Source organism: Anas acuta, unplaced genomic scaffold (genome assembly GCF_963932015.1).
Source record: "Anas acuta unplaced genomic scaffold, bAnaAcu1.1 SCAFFOLD_62, whole genome shotgun sequence".
Lineage (NCBI taxonomy): Eukaryota > Metazoa > Chordata > Aves > Anseriformes > Anatidae > Anas > Anas acuta.
This window is the reverse complement of record NW_027076260.1, coordinates 346274-366642: the sequence shown is the minus strand read 5'-3', so window position 1 is coordinate 366642 and position 20369 is coordinate 346274.

Sequence of the window (20369 nt, the reverse complement as noted above, 5' to 3'; positions counted from 1 at the left end):
GGGCTGCGTAAAGGCTCCCCTGGCGAGTTCTCTTGTACCCAAAGCCTTCCTCTGGGGGCACTTTTGGATGGGCGAAAAGGGCTCGCAACGCATTTCCTGGGGCCTGATTTTTCAGTCGTCTTCGCTGCCGGCTAGGGCTATGTTTAGGGATGCTCGGAAACAGCGAACGCGGAGGGTCCAGTGGCATATGGGGCTGCGTAAAGGCTCCCCTGGGGAGTTCACTTGTACACAAAGCCTTCCTTTGGTGACACTTTTGGATGGTCCAAAGGGGCTTGCAACGCGTTTTCTGGGGCCCGGGTTTTTCAGTCGTCTTCGATGCCGGCTAGGGCTATGTTTAGGGATGCTCGGAAACAGCGAACCCGGAGGGTCCAGTTGCATGTGGGGCTGCGTAAAGGCTCCCCTGGGGAGTTCACTTGTACCCAAAGCCTTCCTTTGGTGACACTTTTGGATGGTCCAAAGAGGCTTGCAACGCTTTTTCTGGGGCCCGGGTTTTCAGACTTCTCCCATGCCGGCTAGTGATATATTAAGGTTTGCTCGCAAAAATCGAACCCGCAGGGTCCAGTTGCATGTGGGGCTGCGTAAAGGCTCCCCTGGGGAGTTCACTTGTACACAAAGCCTTCCTTTGGTGACACTTTTGGATGGTCCAAAGGGGCTTGCAACGCGTTTTCTGGGGCCCGGGTTTTTCAGTCGTCTTCGCTGCCGGCTAGGGCTATGTTTAGGGATGCTCAGAAACAGCGAACGCGGAGGGTCCAGTGGCATGTGGGGCTGCGTAAAGGCTCCCCTGGCGAGTTCTCTTGTACCCAAAGCCTTCCTCTGGGGGCACTTTTGGATGGGCGAAAAGGGCTCGCAACGCATTTCCTGGGGCCTGATTTTTCAGTCGTCTTCGATGCCGGCTAGGGCTATGTTTAGGGATGCTCGGAAACAGCGAACCCGGAGGGTCCAGTTGCATGTGGGGCTGCGTAAAGGCTCCCCTGGGGAGTTCATTTGTACCCAAATTCTTCTTTGGGGGCACATTTGGATGGGCGAAAAGGGCTCGGAACGCATTTCCTGGGGCCTGATTTTTCAGTCGTCTTCGATGCCGGCTAGGGCTATGTTTAGGGATGCTCGGAAACAGCGAACGCGGAGGGTCCAGTGGCATATGGGGCTGCGTAAAGGCTCCCCTGGGGAGTTCACTTGTACCCAAAGCCTTCCTTTGGGGGCGCTTTTGGATGGTCCAAAGGAGCTTGCAACGCGTTTTCTGGGGCCCGGGTTTTCAGTCTTCTCCGATGACGGCTAGGGCTATGTTTAGGGATGCTCATGAACAGCGAACCCGGAGGGTCCAGTTGCATGTGGGGCTGCGTAACGACTCCCCTGGGGAGTTCACTTGTACCCAAAGCCTTCCTTTGGTGACATTTTTTGATGGTCCAATGGGGCTTGCAACGCATTTCCTGGGGCCTGATTTTTCAGTCGTCTTCGATGCCGGCGAGGGCTATGTTTAGGGATGCTCAGAAACAGCGAACCCGGAGGGTCCAGTTGCATGTGGGGCTGCGTAAAGGCTCCCCTGGGGAGTTCACTTGTACCCAAAGCCTTCCTTTAGGGACACTTTTGGATGGCGAAAAGGGCTCGCAACGCATTTCCTGGGGCCTGATTTTTCAGTCGTCATCGCTGCCGACGAGGGCTATGTTTAGGGATGCTCGGAAACAGCGAACGCGGAGGGTCCAGTGGCATGTGGGGCTGCGTAAAGGCTCCCCTGGGGAGTTCTCTTGTACCCAAAGCCTTCCTTTGGGGGCACTTTTGGATGGGCGAAAAGGGCTCGCAACGCATTTCCTGGGGCCTGATTTTTCAGTCTTCATCGCTGCCGGCTAGGGCTATGTTTAGGGATGCTCGGAAACAGCGAACGCGGAGGGTCCAGTTGCATGTGGGGCTGCGTAAAGGCTCCCCTGGGGAGTTCACTTGTACCCAAAGCCTTCCTTTGGGGGCACTATTGGATGGGCGAAAAGGGCTCGCAACGCATTTCCTGGGGCCTGATTTTTCAGTCTTCATCGCTGCCAGTTAGGGCTATGTTTAGGGATGCTCGGAAACAGCGAACGCGGAGGGTCCAGTGGCATGTGGGGCTGCGTAAAGGCTCCCCTGGGGAGTTCACTTGTACCCAAAGCCTTCCTTTGGGGGCACTTTTGGATGGGCGAAAAGGGCTCGCAACGCATTTCCTGGGGCCTGATTTTTCAGTCGTCTTCGATGCCGGCTACGGCTATGTTTAGGGATGCTCGGAAACAGCGAACCCGGAGGGTCCAGTTGCATGTGGGGCTGCGTAAAGGCTCCCCTGGGGAGTTCATTTGTACCCAAATTCTTCCTTTGGGGGCACATTTGGATGGGCGAAAAGGGCTCGCAACGCATTTCCTGGGGCCTGATTTTTCAGTCGTCCTCGATGACGGCTAGGGCTATGTTTAGGGATGCTCAGAAACAGCGAACCCGGAGGGTCCAGTTGCATGTGGGGCTGCGTAAAGGCTCCCCTAGGGAGTTCACTTGTATCCAAAGCCTTCCTTTGGTGACACTTTTGGATGGTCCAAAGGGGCTTGCAACGCGTTTTCTGGGGCCCGGGTTTTCAGTCGTCTCCTATGCCTGCTAGTGATATATTTAGGGTTGCTCGGAAAAATCGAACCCGAAGGGTCCAGTTGCATGTGGGGCTGAGTAAAGGCTCCCCTGGGGAGTTCTCTTGTACCCAAAGCCTTCCTTTGGGGGCACTTTTGGATGGGCGAAACGGGCTCGAAACGCATTTCCTGGGGCCTGATTTTTCTGTCGTCTTCGATGCCGGCTAGGGCTATGTTTAGGGATGCTCGGAAACAGCGAACCCGGAGGGTCCAGTTGCATGTGGGGCTGCGTAAAGGCTCCCCTGGGGAGTTCACTTGTACCCAAAGCCATCCTTTGGGGGCGCTTTTGGATGGTCCAAACGGGCTTGCAACGCGTTTTCTGGGGCCCGGGTTTTCAGTCTTCTCCCATGCCGGCTAGGGCTATGTTTAGGGATGCTCGGAAACAGCGAACCCGGAGGGTGCAATTGCATGTGGGGCTGCGTAAAGGCTCCCCTGGGGAGTTCACTTGTACCCAAAGCCTTCCTTTGGGGGCACTTTTGGATGGTCCTAAGGTGCTCGCAACGCATTTCCTGGGGCCTGATTTTTCATTCGTCTCAGATGATGGCTAGGGCTACGTTTAGGTTTGCACAGGAACAGCGAACCCGGAGGGTCCAGTTGCATGTGGGGCTGTGTAAAGGCTCCCCTGGGGAGTTCACTTGTACCCAAAGCCTTCTTTTAGGGGCACTTTTGGATGGCGAAAAGGGCTCGCAACGCATTTCCTGGGGCCTGATTTTTCAGTCGTCTTCGATGCCGACAAGGGTTATGTTTAGGGATGCTCGGAAACAGCGAACGCGGAGGGTCCAGTGGCATGTGGGGCTGCGTAAAGGCTCCCCTGGGGAGTTCTCTTGTACCCAAAGCCTTCCTTTGGGGGGAATTTTGGATGGGCGAAAAGGGCTCGCAACGCATTTCTTGGGGCCTTATTTTTCAGTCGTCATCGCTGCCGGCTAGGGCTATGTTTAGGGATGCTCGGAAACAGCGAACCCGGAGGGTCCAGTTGCATGTGGGGCTGCATAAATGCTCTCCTGCGGAGTTCACTTGTACCCAAAGCCTTCCTTTGGTGACACTTTTGGATGGTCCAAAGGGGCTTGAATCGCGTTTTCTGGGGCCCGGGATTTCAGTCTTCTCCCATGCCGGCTAGGGATATATTTAGGGTTGCTCGCAAAAATTGAACCCGCAGGGTCCAGTTGCATGTGGGGCTGCGTAAAGGCTCCCCTGGGGAGTTCACTTGTACACAAAGCCTTCCTTTGGTGACACTTTTGGATGGTCCAAAGGGGCTTGCAACGCGTTTTCTGGGGCCCGGGTTTTTCAGTCGTTTTCGCTGCCGGCTAGGGCTATGTTTAGGGATGCTCAGAAACAGCGAACCCGGAGGGTCCAGTTGCATGTGGGGCTGCGTAAAGGCTCCCCTGGGGAGTTCACTTGTACCCAAAGCCTTCCTTTAGGGGCACTATTGGATGGCGAAAAGGGCTCGCAACGCATTTCCTGGGGCCTGATTTTTCAGTCGTCATCGCTGCCGCCTAGGGCTATGTTTAGGGATGCTCGGAAACAGCGAACGCGGAGGGTCCAGTGGCATGTGGGGCTGCGTAAAGGCTCCCCTGGGGAGTTCACTTGTACCCAAAGCCTTCCTTTGGGGGCACTTTTGGATGGGCGAAAAGGGCTCGCAACGCATTTCCTGGGGCCTGATTTTTCAGTCGTCTTCGATGCCGGCTAGGGCTATGTTTAGGGATGCTCGGAAACAGCGAACCCGGAGGGTCCAGTTGCATGTGGGGCTGCGTAAAGGCTCCCCTGGGGAGTTCACTTGTACCCAAAGCCTTCCTTTGGGGGCACTTTTGGATGGGCGAAAAGGGCTCGGAATGCATTTCCTGGGGCCTGATTTTTCAGTCGTCATCGCTGCCGGCTAGGGCTATCTTTAGCGATGCTCGGAAACAGCGAACCCGGAGGGTCCAGTTGCATGTGGGGCTGCATAAATGCTCCCCTGCGGAGTTCACTTGTACCCAAAGCCTTCCTTTGGTGACACTTTTGGATGGTCCAAAGGGACTTGCATCGCGTTTTCTGGGGCCCGGGATTTCAGTCTTCTCCCATGCCGGCTAGGGATATATTTAGGGTTGCTCGCAAAAATTGAACCCGGAGCGTCCAGTTGCATGTGGGGCTGCGTAAATGCTCCCCTGGGGAGTTCACTTGTACCCAAAGCCTTCCTTTGGTGACACTTTTGGATGGTCCAAAGAGGCTTGCAACGCTTTTTCTGGGGCCCGGGTTTTCAGACTTCTCCCATGCCGGCTAGTGATATATTAAGGTTTGCTCGCAAAAATCGAACCCGCAGGGTCCAGTTGCATGTGGGGCTGCGTAAAGGCTCCCCTGGGGAGTTCACTTGTACACAAAGCCTTCCTTTGGTGACACTTTTGGATGGTCCAAAGGGGCTTGCAACGCGTTTTCTGGGGCCCGGGTTTTTCAGTCGTCTTCGCTGCCGGCTAGGGCTATGTTTAGGGATGCTCGGAAACAGCGAACGCGGAGGGTCCAGTGGCATGTGGGGCTGCGTAAAGGCTCCCCTGGCGAGTTCTCTTGTACCCAAAGCCTTCCTCTGGGGGCACTTTTGGATGGGCGAAAAGGGCTCGCAACGCATTTCCTGGGGCCTGATTTTTCAGTCGTCTTCGATGCCGGCTAGGGCTATGTTTAGGGATGCTCGGAAACAGCGAACCCGGAGGGTCCAGTTGCATGTGGGGCTGCGTAAAGGCTCCCCTGGGGAGTTCATTTGTACCCAAATTCTTCTTTGGGGGCACATTTGGATGGGCGAAAAGGGCTCGCAACGCATTTCCTGGGGCCTGATTTTTCAGTCGTCTTCGATGCCGGCTAGGGCTATGTTTAGGGATGCTCGGAAACAGCGAACCCGGAGGGTGCAGTTGCATGTGGGGCTGCGTAAAGGCTCCCCTGGGGAGTTCACTTGTACCCAAAGCCTTCCTTTGGGGGCGCTTTTCGATGGTCCAAAGGAGCTTGCAACGCGTTTTCTGGGGCCCGGGTTTTCAGTCTTCTCCGATGACGGCTAGGGCTATGTTTAGGGATGCTCATGAACAGCGAACCCGGAGGGTCCAGTTGCATGTGGGGCTGCGTAACGACTCCCCTGGGGAGTTCACTTGTACCCAAAGCCTTCCTTTGGTGACATTTTTTGATGGTCCAATGGGGCTTGCAACGCATTTCCTGGGGCCTGATTTTTCAGTCGTCTTCGATGCCGGCGAGGGCTATGTTTAGGGATGCTCAGAAACAGCGAACCCGGAGGGTCCAGTTGCATGTGGGGCTGCGTAAAGGCTCCCCTGGGGAGTTCACTTGTACCCAAAGCCTTCCTTTAGGGACACTTTTGGATGGCGAAAAGGGCTCGCAACGCATTTCCTGGGGCCTGATTTTTCAGTCGTCATCGCTGCCGACGAGGGCTATGTTTAGGGATGCTCGGAAACAGCGAACGCGGAGGGTCCAGTGGCATGTGGGGCTGCGTAAAGGCTCCCCTGGGGAGTTCTCTTGTACCCAAAGCCTTCCTTTGGGGGCACTTTTGGATGGGCGAAAAGGGCTCGCAACGCATTTCCTGGGGCCTGATTTTTCAGTCTTCATCGCTGCCGGCTAGGGCTATGTTTAGGGATGCTCGGAAACAGCGAACGCGGAGGGTCCAGTTGCATGTGGGGCTGCGTAAAGGCTCCCCTGGGGAGTTCACTTGTACCCAAAGCCTTCCTTTGGTGACACTTTTGGATGGTCCAAAGGGGCTTGCAACGCTTTTTCTCGGGCCCGGGATTTCAGTCTTCTCCCATGCCGGCTAGTGATATATTTAGGGTTGCTCGCAAAAATTGAACCCTCAGAGTCCAGTGGCATGTGGGGCTGCGTAAAGGCTCCCCTGGGGAGTTCACTTGTACCCACAGCCTTCCTTTAGGGACACTTTTTGATGGCGAAAAGGGCTTGCAACGCATTTCCTGGGGCCTGATTTTTCAGTCTTCATCGCTGCCGGCTAGGGCTATGTTTAGGGATGCTCGGAAACAGCGAATGCGGAGGGTCCAGTGGCATGTGGGGCTGCGTAAAGGCTCCCCTGGGGAGTTCACTTGTACCCAAAGCCTTCCTTTAGGGACACTTTTGGATGGTCCAAAGGGGCTTGCAACGCGTTTTCTGGGGCCCGGGATTTCAGTCTTCTCCCATGCCGGGTAGTGATATATTTAGGGTTGCTCGGAAAAATTGAACCCGGAGCGTCCAGTTGCATGTGGGGCTGCGTAAAGGCTCCCCTGGGGAGTTCACTTGTACCCAAAGCCTTCCTTTGGGGGCACTTTTGGATGGGCGAAAAGGGCTCGGAACGCATTTCCTGGGGCCTGATTTTTCAGTCGTCATCGCTGCCGGCTAGGGCTATGTTTAGGGATGCTCGGAAACAGCGAACCCGGAGGGTCCAGTTGCATGTGGGGCTGCGTAAAGGCTCCCCTGGGGAGTTCACTTGTACCCAAAGCCTTCCTTTGGGGGCACTTTTGGATGGGCGAAAAGGGCTCGCAACGCATTTCCTGGGGCCTGATTTTTCAGTCGTCATCGCTGCCGGCTAGGACTATGTTCAGGGATGCTCAGAAACAGCGAACCCGGAGGGTCCAGTTGCATGTGGGGCTGCGTAAAGGCTCCCCTGGGGAGTTCACTTGTACCCAAAGCCTTCCTTTGGGGGCACTTTTGGATGGGCGAAAAGGGCTCGCAACGCATTTCCTGGGGCCTGATTTTTCAGTCGTCTTCGATGCCGGCTAGGGCTATGTTTAGGGATGCTCGGAAACAGCAAACCCGGAGTGTCCAGTTGCATGTGGGGCTGCGTAAAGGCTCCCCTGGGGAGTTCACTTGTACCCACAGCCTTCCTTTGGGGGCACTTTTGGATGGGCGAAAAGGGCTCGCAACGCATTTCCTGGGGCCTGATTTTTCAGTCGTCTTCGATGCCGGCTAGGGCTATGTTTAGGGATGCTCGGAAACAGCGAACCCGGAGTGTCCAGCTGCATGTGGGGCTGCGTAAAGGCTCCCCTGGGGAGTTCTCTTGTACCCAAAGCCTTCCTTTGGTGACACTTTTGGATGGGCGAAAAGGGCTCGCAACGCATTTCCTGGGGCCTGATTTTTCAGTCGTCTTCGATGCCGGCTAGGGCTATGTTTAGGGATGCTCAGAAACAGCGAACCCGGAGTGTCCAGTTGCATGTGGGGCTGCGTAAAGGCTCCCCTGGGGAGTTCACTTGTACCCACAGCCTTCCTTTAGGGACACTTTTGGATGGCGAAAAGGGCTTGCAACGCATTTCCTGGGGCCTGATTTTTCAGTCTTCATCGCTGCCGGCTAGGGCTATGTTTAGGGATGCTCGGAAACAGCGAATGCGGAGGGTCCAGTGGCATGTGGGGCTGCGTAAAGGCTCCCCTGGGGAGTTCACTTGTACCCAAAGCCTTCCTTTAGGGACACTTTTGGATGGTCCAAAGGGGCTTGCAAAGCGTTTTCTGGGGCCCGGGATTTCAGTCTTCTCCCATGCCGGGTAGTGATATATTTAGGGTTGCTCGGAAAAATTGAACCCTCAGAGTCCAGTTGCATGTGGGGCTGCGTAAAGGCTCCCCTGGGGAGTTCACTTGTACCCAAAGCCTTCCTTTGGGGGCACTTTTGGATGGGCGAAAAGGGCTCGGAACGCATTTCCTGGGGCCTGATTTTTCAGTCGTCATCGCTGCCGGCTAGGGCTATGTTTAGGGATGCTCGGAAACAGCGAACCCGGAGGGTCCAGTTGCATGTGGGGCTGCGTAAAGGCTCCCCTGGGGAGTTCATTTGTACCCAAATTCTTCCTTTGGGGGCACTTTTGGATGGGCGAAAAGGGCTCCCAATGCATTTCCTGGGGCCTGATTTTTCAGTCGTCTTCGATGCCGGCTAGGGCTATGTTTAGGGATGCTCGGAAACAGCGAACCCGGAGGGTCCAGTTGCATGTGGGGCTGCGTAAAGGCTCCCCTGGGGAGTTCACTTGTACCCAAAGCCTTCCTTTGGGGGCACTTTTGGATGGGCGAAAAGGGCTCGTAACGCATTTCCTGGGGCCTGATTTTTCAGTCGTCTTCGATGCCGGCTAGGGCTATGTTTAGGGATGCTCAGAAACAGCGAACCCGGAGGGTCCAGTTGCATGTGGGGCTGCGTAAAGGCTCCCCTGGGGAGTTCACTTGTACCCAAAGTCTTCCTTTGGGGGCACTTTTGGATTCTCCAAAGGGGCTCGCAACGCATTTCCTGGGGCCTGATTTTTCAGTCTTCATCGCTGCCGGCTAGGGCTATGTTTAGGGATGCTCGGAAACAGCGAATGCGGAGGGTCCAGTGGCATGTGGGGCTGCGTAAAGGCTCCCCTGGGGAGTTCACTTGTACCCAAAGCCTTCCTTTGGTGACAGTTTTGGATGGTCCAAAGGGGCTTGCAACGCGTTTTCTGGGGCCCGGGTTTTCAGTCTTCTCCCATGCCGGCTAGTGATATATTTAGGGTTGCTCGGAAACAGCGAACCCGGAGGGTCCAGTTGCATGTGGGGCTGCGTAAAGGCTCCCCTGGGGAGTTCACTTGTACCCAAAGCCTTCCTTTGGGGGCACTTTTGGATGGGCGAAAAGGGCTCGCAACGCATTTCCTGGGGCCTGATTTTTCAGTCGTCTTCGATGCTGGCTAGGGCTATGTTCAGGGATGCTCGGAAACAGCGAACCCGGAGGGTCCAGTTGCATGTGGGGCTGCGTAAAGGCTCCCCTGGGGAGTTCACTTGTACCCACAGCCTTCCTTTGGGGGCACTTTTGGATGGGCGAAAAGGGCTCGCAATGCATTTCCTGGGGCCTGATTTTTCAGTCGTCTTCGATGCCGGCTAGGGCTATGTTTAGGGATGCTCAGAAACAGCGAACCCGGAGTGTCCAGTTGCATGTGGGGCTGCGTAAAGGCTCCCCTGGGGAGTTCTCTTGTACCCAAAGCCTTCCTTTGGGGGCACTTTTGGATGGGCGAAAAGGGCTCGCAACGCATTTCCTGGGGCCTGATTTTTCAGTCGTCTTCGATGCCGGCTAGGGCTATGTTTAGGGATGCTCAGAAACAGCGAACCCGGAGTGTCCAGTTGCATGTGGGGCTGCGTAAAGGCTCCCCTGGGGAGTTCACTTGTACCCACAGCCTTCCTTTAGGGACACTTTTTGATGGCGAAAAGGGCTTGCAACGCATTTCCTGGGGCCTGATTTTTCAGTCTTCATCGCTGCCGGCTAGGGCTATGTTTAGGGATGCTCGGAAACAGCGAATGCGGAGGGTCCAGTGGCATGTGGGGCTGCGTAAAGGCTCCCCTGGGGAGTTCACTTGTACCCAAAGCCTTCCTTTAGGGACACTTTTGGATGGTCCAAAGGGGCTTGCAACGCGTTTTCTGGGGCCCGGGATTTCAGTCTTCTCCCATGCCGGGTAGTGATATATTTAGGGTTGCTCGGAAAAATTGAACCCTCAGAGTCCAGTTGCATGTGGGGCTGCGTAAAGGCTCCCCTGGGGAGTTCACTTGTACCCAAAGCCTTCCTTTGGGGGCACTTTTGGATGGGCGAAAAGGGCTCGGAACGCATTTCCTGGGGCCTGATTTTTCAGTCGTCATCGCTGCCGGCTAGGGCTATGTTTAGGGATGCTCGGAAACAGCGAACCCGGAGGGTCCAGTTGCATGTGGGGCTGCGTAAAGGCTCCCCTGGGGAGTTCACTTGTACCCAAAGCCTTCCTTTGGGGGCACTTTTGGATGGGCGAAAAGGGCTCGCAACGCATTTCCTGGGGCCTGATTTTTCAGTCGTCATCGCTGCCGGCTAGGACTATGTTCAGGGATGCTCGGAAACAGCGAACCCGGAGGGTCCAGTTGCATGTGGGGCTGCGTAAAGGCTCCCCTGGGGAGTTCACTTGTACCCAAAGCCTTCCTTTGGGGGCACTTTTGGATGGGCGAAAAGGGCTCGCAACGCATTTCCTGGGGCCTGATTTTTCAGTCGTCTTCGATGCCGGCTAGGGCTATGTTTAGGGATGCTCGGAAACAGCGAACCCGGAGGGTCCAGTTGCATGTGGGGCTGCGTAAAGGCTCCCCTGGGGAGTTCACTTGTACCCACAGCCTTCCTTTGGGGGCACTTTTGGATGGGCGAAAAGGGCTCGCAACGCATTTCCTGGGGCCTGATTTTTCAGTCGTCTTCGATGCCGGCTAGGGCTATGTTTAGGGATGCTCGGAAACAGCGAACCCGGAGTGTCCAGCTGCATGTGGGGCTGCGTAAAGGCTCCCCTGGGGAGTTCACTTGTACCCAAAGCCTTCCTTTGGGGGCACTTTTGGATGGGCGAAAAGGGCTCGCAACGCATTTCCTGGGGCCTGATTTTTCAGTCGTCTTCGATGCCGGCTAGGGCTATGTTTAGGGATGCTCAGAAACAGCGAACCCGGAGTGTCCAGTTGCATGTGGGGCTGCGTAAAGGCTCCCCTGGGGAGTTCACTTGTACCCACAGCCTTCCTTTAGGGACACTTTTGGATGGCGAAAAGGGCTTGCAACGCATTTCCTGGGGCCTGATTTTTCAGTCTTCATCGCTGCCGGCTAGGGCTATGTTTAGGGATGCTCGGAAACAGCGAATGCGGAGGGTCCAGTGGCATGTGGGGCTGCGTAAAGGCTCCCCTGGGGAGTTCACTTGTACCCAAAGCCTTCCTTTAGGGACACTTTTGGATGGTCCAAAGGGGCTTGCAACGCGTTTTCTGGGGCCCGGGATTTCAGTCTTCTCCCATGCCGGGTAGTGATATATTTAGGGTTGCTCGGAAAAATTGAACCCTCAGAGTCCAGTTGCATGTGGGGCTGCGTAAAGGCTCCCCTGGGGAGTTCACTTGTACCCAAAGCCTTCCTTTGGGGGCACTTTTGGATGGGCGAAAAGGGCTCGCAACGCATTTCCTGGGGCCTGATTTTTCAGTCGTCATCGCTGCCGGCTAGGGCTATGTTTAGGGATGCTCGGAAACAGCGAACCCGGAGGGTCCAGTTGCATGTGGGGCTGCGTAAAGGCTCCCCTGGGGAGTTCATTTGTACCCAAATTCTTCCTTTGGGGGCACTTTTGGATGGGCGAAAAGGGCTCGCAACGCATTTCCTGGGGCCTGATTTTTCAGTCGTCTTCGATGCCGGCTAGGGCTATGTTTAGGGATGCTCAGAAACAGCGAACCCGGAGTGTCCAGTTGCATGTGGGGCTGCGTAAAGGCTCCCCTGGGGAGTTCACTTGTACCCAAAGCCTTCCTTTGGGGGCACTTTTGGATGGGCGAAAAGGGCTCGCAACGCATTTCCTGGGGCCTGATTTTTCAGTCGTCATCGCTGCCGGCTAGGACTATGTTCAGGGATGCTCGGAAACAGCGAACCCGGAGGGTCCAGTTGCATGTGGGGCTGCGTAAAGGCTCCCCTGGGGAGTTCACTTGTACCCAAAGCCTTCCTTTGGGGGCACTTTTGGATGGGCGAAAAGGGCTCGGAACGCATTTCCTGGGGCCTGATTTTTCAGTCGTCTTCGATGCCGGCAAGGGCTATGTTTAGGGATGCTCGGAAACAGCGAACCCGGAGGGTCCAGTTGCATGTGGGGCTGCGTAAAGGCTCCCCTGGGGAGTTCACTTGTACCCACAGCCTTCCTTTGGGGGCACTTTTGGATGGGCGAAAAGGGCTCGCAACGCATTTCCTGGGGCCTGATTTTTCAGTCGTCTTCGATGCCGGCTAGGGCTATGTTTAGGGATGCTCGGAAACAGCGAACCCGGAGTGTCCAGCTGCATGTGGGGCTGCGTAAAGGCTCCCCTGGGGAGTTCACTTGTACCCAAAGCCTTCCTTTGGGGGCACTTTTGGATGGGCGAAAAGGGCTCGCAACGCATTTCCTGGGGCCTGATTTTTCAGTCGTCTTCGATGCCGGCTAGGGCTATGTTTAGGGATGCTCAGAAACAGCGAACCCGGAGTGTCCAGTTGCATGTGGGGCTGCGTAAAGGCTCCCCTGGGGAGTTCACTTGTACCCACAGCCTTCCTTTAGGGACACTTTTGGATGGCGAAAAGGGCTTGCAACGCATTTCCTGGGGCCTGATTTTTCAGTCTTCATCGCTGCCGGCTAGGGCTATGTTTAGGGATGCTCGGAAACAGCGAATGCGGAGGGTCCAGTGGCATGTGGGGCTGCGTAAAGGCTCCCCTGGGGAGTTCACTTGTACCCAAAGCCTTCCTTTAGGGACACTTTTGGATGGTCCAAAGGGGCTTGCAACGCGTTTTCTGGGGCCCGGGATTTCAGTCTTCTCCCATGCCGGGTAGTGATATATTTAGGGTTGCTCGGAAAAATTGAACCCTCAGAGTCCAGTTGCATGTGGGGCTGCGTAAAGGCTCCCCTGGGGAGTTCACTTGTACCCAAAGCCTTCCTTTGGGGGCACTTTTGGATGGGCGAAAAGGGCTCGCAACGCATTTCCTGGGGCCTGATTTTTCAGTCGTCATCGCTGCCGGCTAGGGCTATGTTTAGGGATGCTCGGAAACAGCGAACCCGGAGGGTCCAGTTGCATGTGGGGCTGCGTAAAGGCTCCCCTGGGGAGTTCATTTGTACCCAAATTCTTCCTTTGGGGGCACTTTTGGATGGGCGAAAAGGGCTCGCAACGCATTTCCTGGGGCCTGATTTTTCAGTCGTCTTCGATGCCGGCTAGGGCTATGTTTAGGGATGCTCAGAAACAGCGAACCCGGAGTGTCCAGTTGCATGTGGGGCTGCGTAAAGGCTCCCCTGGGGAGTTCACTTGTACCCACAGCCTTCCTTTAGGGACACTTTTTGATGGCGAAAAGGGCTTGCAACGCATTTCCTGGGGCCTGATTTTTCAGTCTTCATCGCTGCCGGCTAGGGCTATGTTTAGGGATGCTCGGAAACAGCGAATGCGGAGGGTCCAGTGGCATGTGGGGCTGCGTAAAGGCTCCCCTGGGGAGTTCACTTGTACCCAAAGCCTTCCTTTAGGGACACTTTTGGATGGTCCAAAGGGGCTTGCAACGCGTTTTCTGGGGCCCGGGATTTCAGTCTTCTCCCATGCCGGGTAGTGATATATTTAGGGTTGCTCGGAAAAATTGAACCCTCAGAGTCCAGTTGCATGTGGGGCTGCGTAAAGGCTCCCCTGGGGAGTTCACTTGTACCCAAAGCCTTCCTTTGGGGGCACTTTTGGATGGGCGAAAAGGGCTCGGAACGCATTTCCTGGGGCCTGATTTTTCAGTCGTCATCGCTGCCGGCTAGGGCTATGTTTAGGGATGCTCGGAAACAGCGAACCCGGAGGGTCCAGTTGCATGTGGGGCTGCGTAAAGGCTCCCCTGGGGAGTTCACTTGTACCCAAAGCCTTCCTTTGGGGGCACTTTTGGATGGGCGAAAAGGGCTCGCAACGCATTTCCTGGGGCCTGATTTTTCAGTCGTCATCGCTGCCGGCTAGGACTATGTTCAGGGATGCTCGGAAACAGCGAACCCGGAGGGTCCAGTTGCATGTGGGGCTGCGTAAAGGCTCCCCTGGGGAGTTCACTTGTACCCAAAGCCTTCCTTTGGGGGCACTTTTGGATGGGCGAAAAGGGCTCGCAACGCATTTCCTGGGGCCTGATTTTTCAGTCGTCTTCGATGCCGGCTAGGGCTATGTTTAGGGATGCTCGGAAACAGCGAACCCGGAGGGTCCAGTTGCATGTGGGGCTGCGTAAAGGCTCCCCTGGGGAGTTCACTTGTACCCACAGCCTTCCTTTGGGGGCACTTTTGGATGGGCGAAAAGGGCTCGCAACGCATTTCCTGGGGCCTGATTTTTCAGTCGTCTTCGATGCCGGCTAGGGCTATGTTTAGGGATGCTCGGAAACAGCGAACCCGGAGTGTCCAGCTGCATGTGGGGCTGCGTAAAGGCTCCCCTGGGGAGTTCACTTGTACCCAAAGCCTTCCTTTGGGGGCACTTTTGGATGGGCGAAAAGGGCTCGCAACGCATTTCCTGGGGCCTGATTTTTCAGTCGTCTTCGATGCCGGCTAGGGCTATGTTTAGGGATGCTCAGAAACAGCGAACCCGGAGTGTCCAGTTGCATGTGGGGCTGCGTAAAGGCTCCCCTGGGGAGTTCACTTGTACCCACAGCCTTCCTTTAGGGACACTTTTGGATGGCGAAAAGGGCTTGCAACGCATTTCCTGGGGCCTGATTTTTCAGTCTTCATCGCTGCCGGCTAGGGCTATGTTTAGGGATGCTCGGAAACAGCGAATGCGGAGGGTCCAGTGGCATGTGGGGCTGCGTAAAGGCTCCCCTGGGGAGTTCACTTGTACCCAAAGCCTTCCTTTAGGGACACTTTTGGATGGTCCAAAGGGGCTTGCAAAGCGTTTTCTGTGGCCCGGGATTTCAGTCTTCTCCCATGCCGGGTAGTGATATATTTAGGGTTGCTCGGAAAAATTGAACCCTCAGAGTCCAGTTGCATGTGGGGCTGCGTAAAGGCTCCCCTGGGGAGTTCACTTGTACCCAAAGCCTTCCTTTGGGGGCACTTTTGGATGGGCGAAAAGGGCTCGCAACGCATTTCCTGGGGCCTGATTTTTCAGTCGTCTTCGATGCCGGCTAGGGCTATGTTTAGGGATGCTCAGAAACAGCGAACCCGGAGTGTCCAGTTGCATGTGGGGCTGCGTAAAGGCTCCCCTGGGGAGTTCACTTGTACCCACAGCCTTCCTTTAGGGACACTTTTGGATGGCGAAAAGGGCTTGCAACGCATTTCCTGGGGCCTGATTTTTCAGTCTTCATCGCTGCCGGCTAGGGCTATGTTTAGGGATGCTCGGAAACAGCGAATGCGGAGGGTCCAGTGGCATGTGGGGCTGCGTAAAGGCTCCCCTGGGGAGTTCACTTGTACCCAAAGCCTTCCTTTAGGGACACTTTTGGATGGTCCAAAGGGGCTTGCAAAGCGTTTTCTGTGGCCCGGGATTTCAGTCTTCTCCCATGCCGGGTAGTGATATATTTAGGGTTGCTCGGAAAAATTGAACCCTCAGAGTCCAGTTGCATGTGGGGCTGCGTAAAGGCTCCCCTGGGGAGTTCACTTGTACCCAAAGCCTTCCTTTGGGGGCACTTTTTGATGGCGAAAAGGGCTCGCAACGCATTTCCTGGGGCCTGATTTTTCAGTCGTCATCGCTGCCGGCTAGGGCTATGTTTAGGGATGCTCGGAAACAGCGAACCCGGAGGGTCCAGTTGCATGTGGGGCTGCGTAAAGGCTCCCCTGGGGAGTTCATTTGTACCCAAATTCTTCCTTTGGGGGCACTTTTGGATGGGCGAAAAGGGCTCGCAACGCATTTCCTGGGGCCTGATTTTTCAGTCGTCTTCGATGCCGGCTAGGGCTATGTTTAGGGATGCTCAGAAACAGCGAACCCGGAGTGTCCAGTTGCATGTGGGGCTGCGTAAAGGCTCCCCTGGGGAGTTCACTTGTACACACAGCCTTCCTTTAGGGACACTTTTGGATGGCGAAAAGGGCTTGCAACGCATTTCCTGGGGCCTGATTTTTCAGTCTTCATCGCTGCCGGCTAGGGCTATGTTTAGGGATGCTCGGAAACAGCGAATGCGGAGGGTCCAGTGGCATGTGGGGCTGCGTAAAGGCTCCCCTGGGGAGTTCACTTGTACCCAAAGCCTTCCTTTAGGGACACTTTTGGATGGTCCAAAGGGGCTTGCAACGCGTTTTCTGGGGCCCGGGATTTCAGTCTTCTCCCATGCCGGGTAGTGATATATTTAGGGTTGCTCGGAAAAATTGAACCCTCAGAGTCCAGTTGCATGTGGGGCTGCGTAAAGGCTCCCCTGGGGAGTTCACTTGTACCCAAAGCCTTCCTTTGGGGGCACTTTTGGATGGGCGAAAAGGGCTCGGAACGCATTTCCTGGGGCCTGATTTTTCAGTCGTCATCTCTGCCGGCTAGGGCTATGTTTAGGGATGCTCGGAAACAGCGAACCCGGAGGGTCCAGTTGCATGTGGGGCTGCGTAAAGGCTCCCCTGGGGAGTTCACTTGTACCCAAAGCCTTCCTTTGGGGGCACTTTTGGATGGGCGAAAAGGGCTCGCAACGCATTTCCTGGGGCCTGATTTTTCAGTCGTCATCGCTGCCGGCTAGGACTATGTTCAGGGATGCTCGGAAACAGCGAACCCGGAGGGTCCAGTTGCATGTGGGGCTGCGTAAAGGCTCCCCTGGGGAGTTCACTTGTACCCAAAGCCTTCCTTTGGGGGCACTTTTGGATGGGCGAAAAGGGCTCGCAACGCATTTCCTGGGGCCTGATTTTTCAGTCGTCTTCGATGCCGGCTAGGGCTATGTTTAGAGATGCTCGGAAACAGCGAACCCGGAGGGTCCAGTTGCATGTGGGGCTGCGTAAAGGGCTCCCCTGGGGAGTTCACTTGTACCCACAGCCTTCCTTTAGGGACACTTTTGGATGGCGAAAAAGGCTTGCAACGCATTTCCTGGGGCCTGATTTTTCAGTCTTCATCGCTGCCGGCTAGGGCTATGTTTAGGGATGCTCGGAAACAGCGAATGCGGAGGGTCCAGTGGCATGTGGGGCTGCGTAAAGGCTCCCCTGGGGAGTTCACTTGTACCCAAAGCCTTCCTTTAGGGACACTTTTGGATGGTCCAAAGGGGCTTGCAACGCGTTTTCTGGGGCCCGGGATTTCAGTCTTCTCCCATGCCGGGTAGTGATATATTTAGGGTTGCTCGGAAAAATTGAACCCTCAGAGTCCAGTTGCATGTGGGGCTGCGTAAAGGCTCCCCTGGGGAGTTCACTTGTACCCAAAGCCTTCCTTTGGGGGCACTTTTGGATGGGCGAAAAGGGCTCGGAACGCATTTCCTGGGGCCTGATTTTTCAGTCGTCATCGCTGCCGGCTAGGGCTATGTTTAGGGATGCTCGGAAACAGCGAACCCGGAGGGTCCAGTTGCATGTGGGGCTGCGTAAAGGCTCCCCTGGGGAGTTCATTTGTACCCAAATTCTTCCTTTGGGGGCACTTTTGGATGGGCGAAAAGGGCTCCCAACGCATTTCCTGGGGCCTGATTTTTCAGTCGTCTTCGATGCCGGCTAGGGCTATGTTTAGGGATGCTCGGAAACAGCGAACCCGGAGGGTCCAGTTGCATGTGGGGCTGCGTAAAGGCTCCCCTGGGGAGTTCACTTGTACCCAAAGCCTTCCTTTGGGGGCACTTTTGGATGGGCGAAAAGGGCTCGTAACGCATTTCCTGGGGCCTGATTTTTCAGTCGTCTTCGATGCCGGCTAGGGCTATGTTTAGGGATGCTCAGAAACAGCGAACCCGGAGTGTCCAGTTGCATGTGGGGCTGCGTAAAGGCTCCCCTGGGGAGTTCACTTGTACCCACAGCCTTCCTTTAGGGACACTTTTGGATGGCGAAAAAGGCTTGCAACGCATTTCCTGGGGCCTGATTTTTCAGTCTTCATCGCTGCCGGCTAGGGCTATGTTTAGGGATGCTCGGAAACAGCGAATGCGGAGGGTCCAGTGGCATGTGGGGCTGCGTAAAGGCTCCCCTGGGGAGTTCACTTGTACCCAAAGCCTTCCTTTAGGGACACTTTTGGATGGGCGAAAAGGGCTCGTAACGCATTTCCTGGGGCCTGATTTTTCAGTCGTCTTCGATGCCGGCTAGGGCTATGTTTAGGGATGCTCAGAAACAGCGAACCCGGAGGGTCCAGTTGCATGTGGGGCTGCGTAAAGGCTCCCCTGGGGAGTTCACTTGTACCCAAAGCCTTCCTTTAGGGACACTTTTGGATGGTCCAAAGGGGCTTGCAACGCGTTTTCTGGGGCCCGGGATTTCAGTCTTCTCCCATGCCGGGTAGTGATATATTTAGGGTTGCTCGGAAAAATTGAACCCTCAGAGTCCAGTTGCATGTGGGGCTGCGTAAAGGCTCCCCTGGGGAGTTCACTTGTACCCAAAGCCTTCCTTTGGGGGCACTTTTGGATGGGCGAAAAGGGCTCGGAACGCATTTCCTGGGGCCTGATTTTTCAGTCGTCATCGCTGCCGGCTAGGGCTATGTTTAGGGATGCTCGGAAACAGCGAACCCGGAGGGTCCAGTTGCATGTGGGGCTGCGTAAAGGCTCCCCTGGGGAGTTCACTTGTACCCAAAGCCTTCCTTTGGGGGCACTTTTGGATGGGCGAAAAGGGCTCGCAACGCATTTCCTGGGGCCTGATTTTTCAGTCGTCATCGCTGCCGGCTAGGACTATGTTCAGGGATGCTCGGAAACAGCAAACCCGGAGGGTCCAGTTGCATGTGGGGCTGCGTAAAGGCTCCCCTGGGGAGTTCACTTGTACCCAAAGCCTTCCTTTGGGGGCACTTTTGGATGGGCGAAAAGGGCTCGCAACGCATTTCCTGGGGCCTGATTTTTCAGTCGTCTTCGATGCCGGCTAGGGCTATGTTTAGGGATGCTCGGAAACAGCGAACCCGGAGTGTCCAGTTGCATGTGGGGCTGCGTAAAGGCTCCCCTGGGGAGTTCACTTGTACCCACAGCCTTCCTTTGGGGGCACTTTTGGATGGGCGAAAAGGGCTCGCAACGCATTTCCTGGGGCCTGATTTTTCAGTCGTCTTCGATGCCGGCTAGGGCTATGTTTAGGGATGCTCGGAAACAGCGAACCCGGAGTGTCCAGCTGCATGTGGGGCTGCGTAAAGGCTCCCCTGGGGAGTTCACTTGTACCCAAAGCCTTCCTTTGGTGACACTTTTGGATGGGCGAAAAGGGCTCGCAACGCATTTCCTGGGGCCTGATTTTTCAGTCGTCTTCGATGCCGGCTAGGGCTATGTTTAGGGATGCTCAGAAACAGCGAACCCGGAGTGTCCAGTTGCATGTGGGGCTGCGTAAAGGCTCCCCTGGGGAGTTCACTTGTACCCACAGCCTTCCTTTAGGGACACTTTTGGATGGCGAAAAAGGCTTGCAACGCATTTCCTGGGGCCTGATTTTTCAGTCTTCATCGCTGCCGGCTAGGGCTATGTTTAGGGATGCTCGGAAACAGCGAATGCGGAGGGTCCAGTGGCATGTGGGGCTGCGTAAAGGCTCCCCTGGGGAGTTCACTTGTACCCAAAGCCTTCCTTTAGGGACACTTTTGGATGGTCCAAAGGGGCTTGCAACGCGTTTTCTGGGGCCCGGGATTTCAGTCTTCTCCCATGCCGGGTAGTGATATATTTAGGGTTGCTCGGAAAAATTGAACCCTCAGAGTCCAGTTGCATGTGGGGCTGCGTAAAGGCTCCCCTGGGGAGTTCACTTGTACCCAAAGCCTTCCTTTGGGGGCACTTTTGGATGGGCGAAAAGGGCTCGGAACGCATTTCCTGGGGCCTGATTTTTCAGTCGTCATCGCTGCCGGCTAGGGCTATGTTTAGGGATGCTCGGAAACAGCGAACCCGGAGGGTCCAGTTGCATGTGGGGCTGCGTAAAGGCTCCCCTGGGGAGTTCATTTGTACCCAAATTCTTCCTTTGGGGGCACTTTTGGATGGGCGAAAAGGGCTCCCAACGCATTTCCTGGGGCCTGATTTTTCAGTCGTCTTCGATGCCGGCTAGGGCTATGTTTAGGGATGCTCGGAAACAGCGAACCCGGAGGGTCCAGTTGCATGTGGGGCTGCGTAAAGGCTCCCCTGGGGAGTTCACTTGTACCCAAAGCCTTCCTTTGGGGGCACTTTTGGATGGGCGAAAAGGGCTCGTAACGCATTTCCTGGGGCCTGATTTTTCAGTCGTCTTCGATGCCGGCTAGGGCTATGTTTAGGGATGCTCAGAAACAGCGAACCCGGAGTGTCCAGTTGCATGTGGGGCTGCGTAAAGGCTCCCCTGGGGAGTTCACTTGTACCCACAGCCTTCCTTT